Source organism: Pinus tabuliformis, chromosome 4_2 (assembly GCF_031772625.1).
Source record: "Pinus tabuliformis cultivar Carrire ecotype Pingquan chromosome 4_2, CPIR1, whole genome shotgun sequence".
NCBI classification, from domain to species: Eukaryota; Viridiplantae; Streptophyta; class Pinopsida; order Pinales; family Pinaceae; genus Pinus; species Pinus tabuliformis.
This window is the reverse complement of record NC_142304.1, coordinates 886,238,544-886,247,856: the sequence shown is the minus strand read 5'-3', so window position 1 is coordinate 886,247,856 and position 9,313 is coordinate 886,238,544. Positions and strand designations below refer to the sequence as shown.

The 9,313-nt window shown below is 38.3% G+C and overlaps 1 pseudogene; it reads left to right on the top strand.

Moving 5' to 3' along the window:
- The first annotated feature begins 1,058 nt into the window (after window positions 1-1,058).
- On the top strand, window positions 1,059-9,080 carry LOC149172535 (aldehyde oxidase GLOX pseudogene; annotated as a pseudogene).
- The last annotated feature ends 233 nt before the right edge of the window (window positions 9,081-9,313 follow it).

Below are 9,313 nucleotides of genomic sequence, written 5' to 3'. Positions count from 1 at the left end.
CATATATACATTTAAAAAAAAATTAACTATACTTTTAATCATGAAAATCTACACCATTTAACAATGAAATTTTTTATTTAGTAAATAAACTTTGTTATAATATGACTTAAACCATAATTCCCAAAAACTATAATTCATTTCATATCAAATATTTTTTCGGAAAAAATCACATTGAAAATTTTGGTGACGCTTTTTGAACCAACAAATGTGATTCATATAACACTATTTACTATAACAATTTTTTTAACCAATTTAACGAAAATAAACATGGCTACTTTAAATATGTAATGGTAGATATTATAAAAAACATTTTACAATTATTTCTATCAAAATTAAAACTATACCATCATTAGTAAAATTAAAATTTGGTGACCCATATTCCAAAAAATTACGTTACTCCAATGAGAGTGGTCCTTGTTTGCCTTATTGTAAATGGTTAGTTTGTTGCAACCAATTGTCACATGGTTGACGTCAATAATGTCACTTGGAGAGGTTAACTCGATACATAGAGCCTAATTATCGCGGGAAGTTCGAGTGACAGTTGTAACATTGCACATTGAATTTTCGATTTTGCAGGACCCATTTCTATTTGCGATTATATAAGTGTATGTCCCTTTCTTATTTCTCGTAATGGATACCTTAGCCGAAGAACATATCTAGATTTTTAGGTTAAGGATCCATTAAAAATCTAAAACCTCAAGTTGTGGGTGTCTGGAATCGTTGGGTACTTCAACTGTGAAGTTTTTAGTTTAAAGTTTAACGTGATCCAATAAAATGCAGAAATCTTATACCATATCGCCGTGGGTGGTGATCATTGTTACGTGCGTAAATGTGATCGCCAACGTTTGCAGGGCAGCAAGTTGCTAAGGAGGCGTGGACTGGGCAATGGGAGCTCATAATGCAAAACGTGGGGCTGTCTGCAATGCATATGACGCTAATGCATGCTGGTAATGTTATCATGAACGATCAGACGAAAAATGGGTGCCCACGAAAAAAGGGACGTTGGGAGGCCCACGCCGCAAGAAGATCGTTGCTGAGCACATTCGGTGGAGTACGACATGGTGAAGAATGAGGTGAGGCAGCTGCAATCGTCGACGAACACCTTTTGTTCGTCGGGCGCGTTTCTCACCACGGGACATTGGTCGGGACAGGCGGGTGGCAGGACAAAGAAAAGGTCGTCCGCTACTTCACGCCTTCCGTCGACTCAACCTGGGACTGGATCGAAAGCAAGACGGCGCTGCTTTCCTGGAAGTGGTACTCTTCCAACCAGATCTTTCTAGCCGCACAACCAACAAGTAACTTTATTCCACTTTTCTTGTTTGGTTGAATGCAAATGAATATCAGAGGGGTTGTAATAATGAGTCTTTGGGACATATCTATAATAACCCTTCCTTTTATATCTTTGATTTTTATCCTTTGCAGGATATCTTTTTTTATCCTTTGGGTAATTTCTTTTATTCCTGTAGAAAGTCTCTTTAAATTCTCTTTTGGCTCTTTTTCTGGACTTTCTCTTCTTGACCAAAAGATCATCTATCATGAGTCCATACTTGCTGCAAATGGACTTTTTATCTGGTAATCTTGATAATTTTTCTAGAGACTTGTTGACCTTTGAACTAGTACAAAGACTCACTAATGTCTTTTTAGTATGGGAATATATGTCACCCCATGTATAAGATTCAAACGGTAACTGGAAAATTTCTCTCATTCTTATATAATCAACAAATCTAGAAGGTAAAGCAGCAAGGTATACCTGTTTCCACAACAAATTCTTGGAGTCTTTTACCTCATAGATCTGCTGCATCCAGTCTCTATGGAAATCATCAAACTGCGACATTTTATGGCACTTGAGGTTCATAAGAATAACCTCATGTTTATTGGCTATCTCTGTCTCACTGCCACACCAATGCTCTAAAATCATTGATGTCAGTGCGCCAATCATATTGCTGATGACAGTGTCGTCTGGATTATGAATAACATCTCCTTTCTCATCCTTGAGAACTTCTGCTTCCATTGTTTCAATGAGTTTAGGAGAGGACTCAGTGTCCCACTACCTGAAGAGAGTACCTGTAAAACATTGAATGACGGTTCTGCAAGCATCTATTTCAGATTTGCCTCTGAGACACATGAGCTTATATTCAGTGTACATTAAATCTATCATTTGGCGTATTTGGCCAATACTCATGTTGTCTATGTTCCATTCTCTGTGAGAGTCAGGGAAGAATGTATGGGCTTCAGGCATTTTCCCTTTCCCTTCAATATCACGAGCAGAATATATAGAAAATCTATGTTCCAGAGGTTCATAGATTGGAAGAATCTGTGTTTCTGGTGATTTCTGCTCTTTTTCTGCTTCTGCCCCTGTTTCCTTAAATAAGGAAGCAATACTAATATGTTCTGATTCATCAGCTCCTGATGATGAGGCAATTTCTTTAGGAAACAATAGAGGGAATTTCTAGACATTTCTCACAGGATTTTCAATCTTAATATTTCTCTTTACCATAAAAGAATTTGGAACTGGCTTTTCAAATTTTGACAATTGTATCCTTTCAATTTTTGTTGTTAAGCTAGTAAGGAGAGTCTTAGTTACACCCATGTGTCCAATTAAGTTTTCTCCTACTTCTTCTATTTTACTTATTGATTCTCTGGTATAAGAGCGAGTCATGCTGGAATCAAACTGCAAATTATTCAAACAACTATTTACATTATTCAATGAAGACTATACAACATCTATCTGCTTCTTTACATCTTCTGTTTTTGCTACATTCATCTCCACGCCTTTGATAGCAGTATTGTTCCACTTTAATTGTTCACTGGCTTTTTGGATTCTTCCATCAATGCCTAAAGCATTGTCATCTTTCTGGACTAGAGGAATGGCTTTGGCTGCATTTGTATTTTCTCCTAAGATAATTCCTTTATAAGGAGGAAATGTAGTAGGATTTTCTACTTTTGACCCATCAAATGTAGTCCATCCATGCTTATCAGTTGTAGTGCTAGAGGTGGTTCCAGTGAAAACATTTATAGGGGCAACCATATCTTTCCATGAATAGAAAGATATCCAAGTGTTATTTGCTTCCATATAATATTTCCAATTAGTTGCCAACTGTCTCTTTTGTTCAGAGGTGTATGTTTGGTCAAATTCTTCTGCCTGAGGATTTGTATACAAATCCCAGTTCAACATATCTCTCATCCATTTGGCACTGATTTCTGACTTCAAACATCCATCCATGAGTGAAAAGAACTTATGCATTTCCATTACTGCAGGCTTTTTACAGTCAGAAGGAATTTGTTTAAATCTGCATTCTGGAATTAATTGGGATTGCTCAAGTTTTCCTAGCCCATATCTTGGTTTTGATGGTTTCATCAAGCATATCATCTTAGTAAGTCTAGGATCTTCTTCCTCAACTGTATGTATCATAAGGACATGGTCTAAATCTGGCTCTAGCTCATGAGGGAAGGGAATGTCAGAGCATTTAGGATTCAGACACGAATTAATGGAAGTAGAAGGTGAAGCAATACCAGTTCTTGGATTATGATGTTGATGAACATTTTGTTCGGATAATGTAAGCAGATTTATGGTATCTTCACAGTTAGGACATTTTACTTCTAAGGAAGAGTAATTTACAAGCTGGGCTAATTCATATAACTAGTTATGTCTACATGAGGATGAAGATGAATAGGCGGTATCAACAGTGGAAGGATCTCTGTAGTATTTTGAAGATTTACAAGCAGCATCAATTCTTCTACGGTCAATGGTTGATCTTCGGGGAAAAGAAATAATTGCACTGGAAGAATTTTCAGTGATATTTGCAGAGGTGATATTTCTAGGTATATGAGGCCTAGAATGGTTTACAACCCAATGTTCTAGAAACTGCAAGTCTTCCCATTTGATTAATAGATGTTCAACCTTTTGGTTCTTGGGATCTGTTTTGACTACAACACTAGACTTGGAGTCCCTACTGGGTGTGTGACGGATGGCTGACCAAAAAGTATTTGTATGTCGGAAACAAGCTTTAGTCTGTATGGCTATATGATTTCTCTTTTTCTTCATATCAAAACCCATTGTTTGGATCTGCAACTGCAGGATTTCTTCAATGGTTTCATTATAGACATACACAGAGAAGTTTGGGAAGCAGTCAAAATAGACTGGATGATCAAACAGAGGGGCCACAATTCTGCCAATAATGGAATCTGTATACTTGTTGTGCATCATGTCTCTTACAGTAGCAAGCACAAAGGTGTGTAATCATTTATGGATTAAAGGATTGATTCCAACCTGAATGCACCCTAAATGCAAATAATTTGCCTTTAGCTTCTTTGCTTTTGCTTGTAAGGTTTTCAGATTAAGTAGAGATATAGTCTGGATACTGTCGGAGTTTTCTTGGACTTGACTAACAGATTCTTTAATACTTATTCTAGAGGCAGCAATTAAATGGAATGGAGCTAAGTCACTATAGACATCTGAAGAGGTAATAGCGGGAAATTCCCACCAGGCAGAGGGCTGAGTTTCTTCATAAGTAAGTTCAGGAGAGTTAAGAGTTATACTAGAACTACTAGCAAACATTTCTTTCAAGGGGTTTTCCTCATCTTGAGAATCTCTCTCTTCAAGTTCTCGGAAAGAAACATATTTTTTGAACGATTCCATTTCTGAAATTAGAGTACTTTTAGATTTCAGAGTACCAACCTCAAGAACCAGACGTTACTGGCTCTGATACCAATTTTATGCAGGGGCTCCTGTCACGAGCTTGCAAATTGCTGTGCCTCTTCATTAGTGTTTATGGCCAACTCCTGGTGAACCAGTGGTGAACCTACTCAAATCTTTCACACTCTTTCGGCTTACATAATGGCTTCCATGCCTTACAACAACCTTGGTGTCCCTTCGATCCTTTGGCGAACTTCCTGCGAACTTTGAATGAAAGCTCAACAGAACTACTATCGCAGCAGATTTTTTGAATCACAGAGATACTTGATTGCAGAAATATAGTGTACTCATTTTATTTCAGAAACTCAAAGTATTACAGAGAGAGAAAATTTATTTACAGAGATTGACTGTCGTCGCTTTTACTGGACTGTATACCATTCATAAAGAACAAGTAATACCGGAGGCTTCCTGGTGATGGACAGACTCTGCCTCAGAAATTTATGACAGATATCTATAAATAGAAATACTTTTACTAATGGTTCAGCCACTTTAGGTTCCCACCAGTGCCGAGCACACTGATGCGTAGGCTTCCAAACCACCTAAGGACTTGAGTGAATCTTTCGTGGTGCAAGCAGATCATACCCTGAGGTCCGCATATGTAGAGTAGGAAATACACTCGACTCAAAAGACTCAAAGCACCCAAGACTCAAGACTCAGACTTTCTAAACTCTGATGCCTACCAAATGAGCCTTACCCTCTTTATATAAGAAGAGAGCGGGGACAAACATTATTGCTAGTCAGATCAAAGAAAAGACCTAAAGCTGAAAGAATCATTACTTTCCAGCTTTTACCAAAGCGACGTCCGCACAATATTCATTCTATAAGATGGACCGAATAATTGCTTTTGGGTAACGCTAAGATATTGTCTATAAAGTAGATTCTTGTACTTAAAGTAAATTTTACAGTTATCATGACTGCTTACAAAGTGGATGCTTTTGTACCAAAGCCCACGAGAAAAGATTGATGGAGAATATTACACTGTGGAGGCTTTTGAACAGTAAAGCCCACGAGAAAACTGGTCACAATTTAGCCCTTGTGACTGGTTCACATCAAAATATCTTGAGATCTGGAAATCGGTCCTGCTTATATTGCATAGTGTCCCATGTTTTGGTGCAGATTCGTCGGACGATGATGGGCCTCCCCAGCACGATTTGATGTTGTACTTTGGGAAGGATGAGCCATTCCATGTGCTCTATCATATATTCTTCAAGGGAATTATTATATGGGGCTGTTTGATAAGTTGTCCATTCAGTACTGGCCATTTCGTTTATAGTATGATAGACTGGGTGATTACATTCTTTGTTACATTGCATAATACAGGTTTTACCCATATTTTTACAATATTTTTCATGCTCTATAGGATCCATAGCGGTCATGTTCATCCCATAGTCTTTCCACCAATATCTGAACCATTCACATTGCTGATAACCTTGGTAGTGGCCAATTGTGTTAAACTCGATCCTGGTATAATGTGTCTCTGTTTGATCATCAATATTTAAAAATTTCCACCAGAGTTTTTTGTAATCTGGAAAATCATAAACAGTGTCAAGAAACATGATATGGGTAACATTTCTGGGCCATCGAGCTGCAGGGTGAACTTTACCATGACCAGGCTCTCTCCATAAATCTCTGGTCCTATAGATACAGACATGTCTTTCATATATTCCTGTGTTTTTCCCTCCATGATACCAGATAGTAGCAATATCATGAAAATTTTGTTCTAATGCTATTCTTGCTACTTCAGCATTTCTTCTGGCTTTATCATAGACCATGTCATGTATCCATTTTCTTCCTTTTGGGTAGACCTTTCTTTCTGGCACATAATATTGGAGATCTGTATGGGGCTGCAGATTATCATCCAGTACTTTGGTATTGCGGAGTTGCCATGTCCATTTCCAGTTTATTTTGTAAGATTCCCACTCCAAATCATCTGGCACAGTCTTCAAGATTTCTTGTCTCTGATTATTATCCCATTCAGTGATGATGATAATAACATGAGCTTCCTTTTGTTCTATATATTCCCTGTTGAGGAAGTCAGGAAGGTTGTTATCTTTTCCTTTGATGTGTTCTACTGTGAAATCAAAATTTGCAAAGAGTGCTTGCCATCTGGCAAATTTTGCTTCTCCAGCTTTCTTGATATCCTTAGATAAAAATTTCTGCATAGCTGAGGCATCTGTTCTGAGAAGAAAAGGCTTGTTTATCAAATACACCTCAAATTTGCTAATGCAATTCCATGCTGCTTTTACCTCTCTTTCAATGACAAAGTAGTTTTGTTCTGCTGAATTCCAGACTCCTGAAGAAAATTGAACAACCTGTTCTTCTTTTCCAATTCTTTGTTTCAAGACTCCTCCCCATCCAAAATTAATTGCATTAGATTCAACTATCTTAAAAGCTTGATCATCAGCTACATATAATATAGGTAAAGATTTTACCTTGGCTTTAATTTCTTGGACGGCTCTGGTGTGGAGATTTGATCACTCAGGAGGATTTTTACCAAGTCATTTGTTGAGCATTTTTCTGTCACTGGCACAATCTTGGTAAAAATTGTTGACATAATTTAGGCACCCTAGAAACCTTTGCAGTTGTGTTTTGTCTTTAAGCCCATCTGGAAACTTATCTGCAAATTCGATGGCATGCTATTGTAGAGAAATTTGTCCGTTGCAAATCGTGTGTCCCAAATTTTTTATAGAAGTCTGAAATACTTCTATCTTCTTCTTGCTCAACACTAATCCATTCTTTTGAACCAGTTTCAAGAAAATATTGACATGTTTGAAATGGTCATCAATATTCTTGGAAAAAATTAAAACATCATCAATATAAACAATTAGCCAATCAAAGTATGGCTTGAAGATATCATCCATCACTTTCTGGAACTTTGAGGGAGCATTCTTGAGGCCGAATGGAATTACGTTCCATTCATAATGCCCTTAGCACGTGCAATTCTTCTGATCAAATCTCCTTTGTGCGAAATTGGGTAGGTGTCATTAGCCAGAACTGAATTTAGAGGTTTATAATTTATAACAAGTCTAGGAATTCCTCTAATTTGTTCGGCTCTTTTATTCACATAGAATTTGTAACAATTCCATGGGCTACTAGATTCTCTGATCAGTCTTCTGTCAAGCAATTGCTGGATTTCTTTTTGGCAAAGATCTATATATTCTTTGCTCATTGGGATGGCCCTGCTCTTACAGGGTTTTCTAGTATATCCTTCTTTGTAAGGCAATTTGATAGTATGCTGCTTTCTATGCCAGAAGGCATTTGGCTCTTCTGAACAGCATGTTTCTTCCAATTTTTCTTTTAGATCCTGGATTTTTCTTTTTATTTGGGGCAATTTTAGCTACAATTCAACCCTTAATGTGCCTTTCAGATCTTTGAGATCTGCCAACAGAGATTCTGTTTTATCCAATTTTTGCATGGCTTGGACCATTGTTGAAATCTTTGGACTTGAGACATAAGGAAGTTTAAATTTCTTTCTTTTACCTTTTGAAGTAGGAACAGAGATAAAATAGCCGGCTATTCCTCCCTTTAGCCTGGCTGAGCCATGGGGCTTTACTGCAGCTAGAAAGACATTTCCTAATATGCAGTCAACAGGAATATCTACAATGGAAAACTTCATATATACACAATGTGTGTCAAAACATAATGAAGCTCTGGGAATTTCATATTAGTAGTAGGTGGTTGGAGATCGTTTAATTACGAATTCATACCTAGAAACCCTAGGGACCGTGAGGCCTTCAAGCTACCATTCTTGGTGAAGACCAACACTGTGAGAGAGGAGAACAATCTGTATCCGTTTCTATATCTGGTTCCCGACGACAACCTCTTCATCTTCGCTAACAAGGATTCCATACTCTTGGACTACAACAGAAACAAAGTCATCAAAACATTCCCCACCATGCGAGGCGATGACTCCTGGAACTATCCCTCCTTCGCTTCTTCCGCCATGCTTCTGCTCGAGGCCGCCAATTATTTCAAAAAACTGGAAATTTTCATTTGCGGTGGAGCTCCTTATGGAGCTTTCACTGAGGCCCAACAAAAACACAAATACGTAGAGGCCTTGAGGAGCTATGGGAGAATGGAGATCACGTCTCCCAAACCGCAATGGAATATGGAAGACATGCTCGGCCCTAGAGTAATGGGTGACATGCTCATTCTCCCCAAGGGAAACATTCTCATCATCAACGGAGCCAAAAATGGCACCACCGGCTGGGAAGATGGCGGGGACCCTACATTTTCGCCGCTCCTCTACACACCCTCCGCAGCCGCTGGCGAGAGGTTCACAAATCTGGCTCCTGCTAAAATTCCGAGAATGTATCATTCCACTTCTCTTGTGCTGTCGGACGGGCGGGTTTTAGTAGTCGGGAGCAATCCCCATCAAACGTAAATCTTGCAGCCAAGCTATTCCCCACATAACTGAGAGTGGAAGCCTACATTCTTCCCTATCTGCATTCCATGTACGATCACAATCGACCGGCCATTGCATCTATTTCTACGAGGGACATCAAGTACGTCAATGTTGCCACCTTGGAGAGAGGTTTGCTAGATATATATAATCTAATTATTTCCTTAAGGATTTAGAAATTTTGAGATTTGCTTGTAACGCAATTTTCACACCTG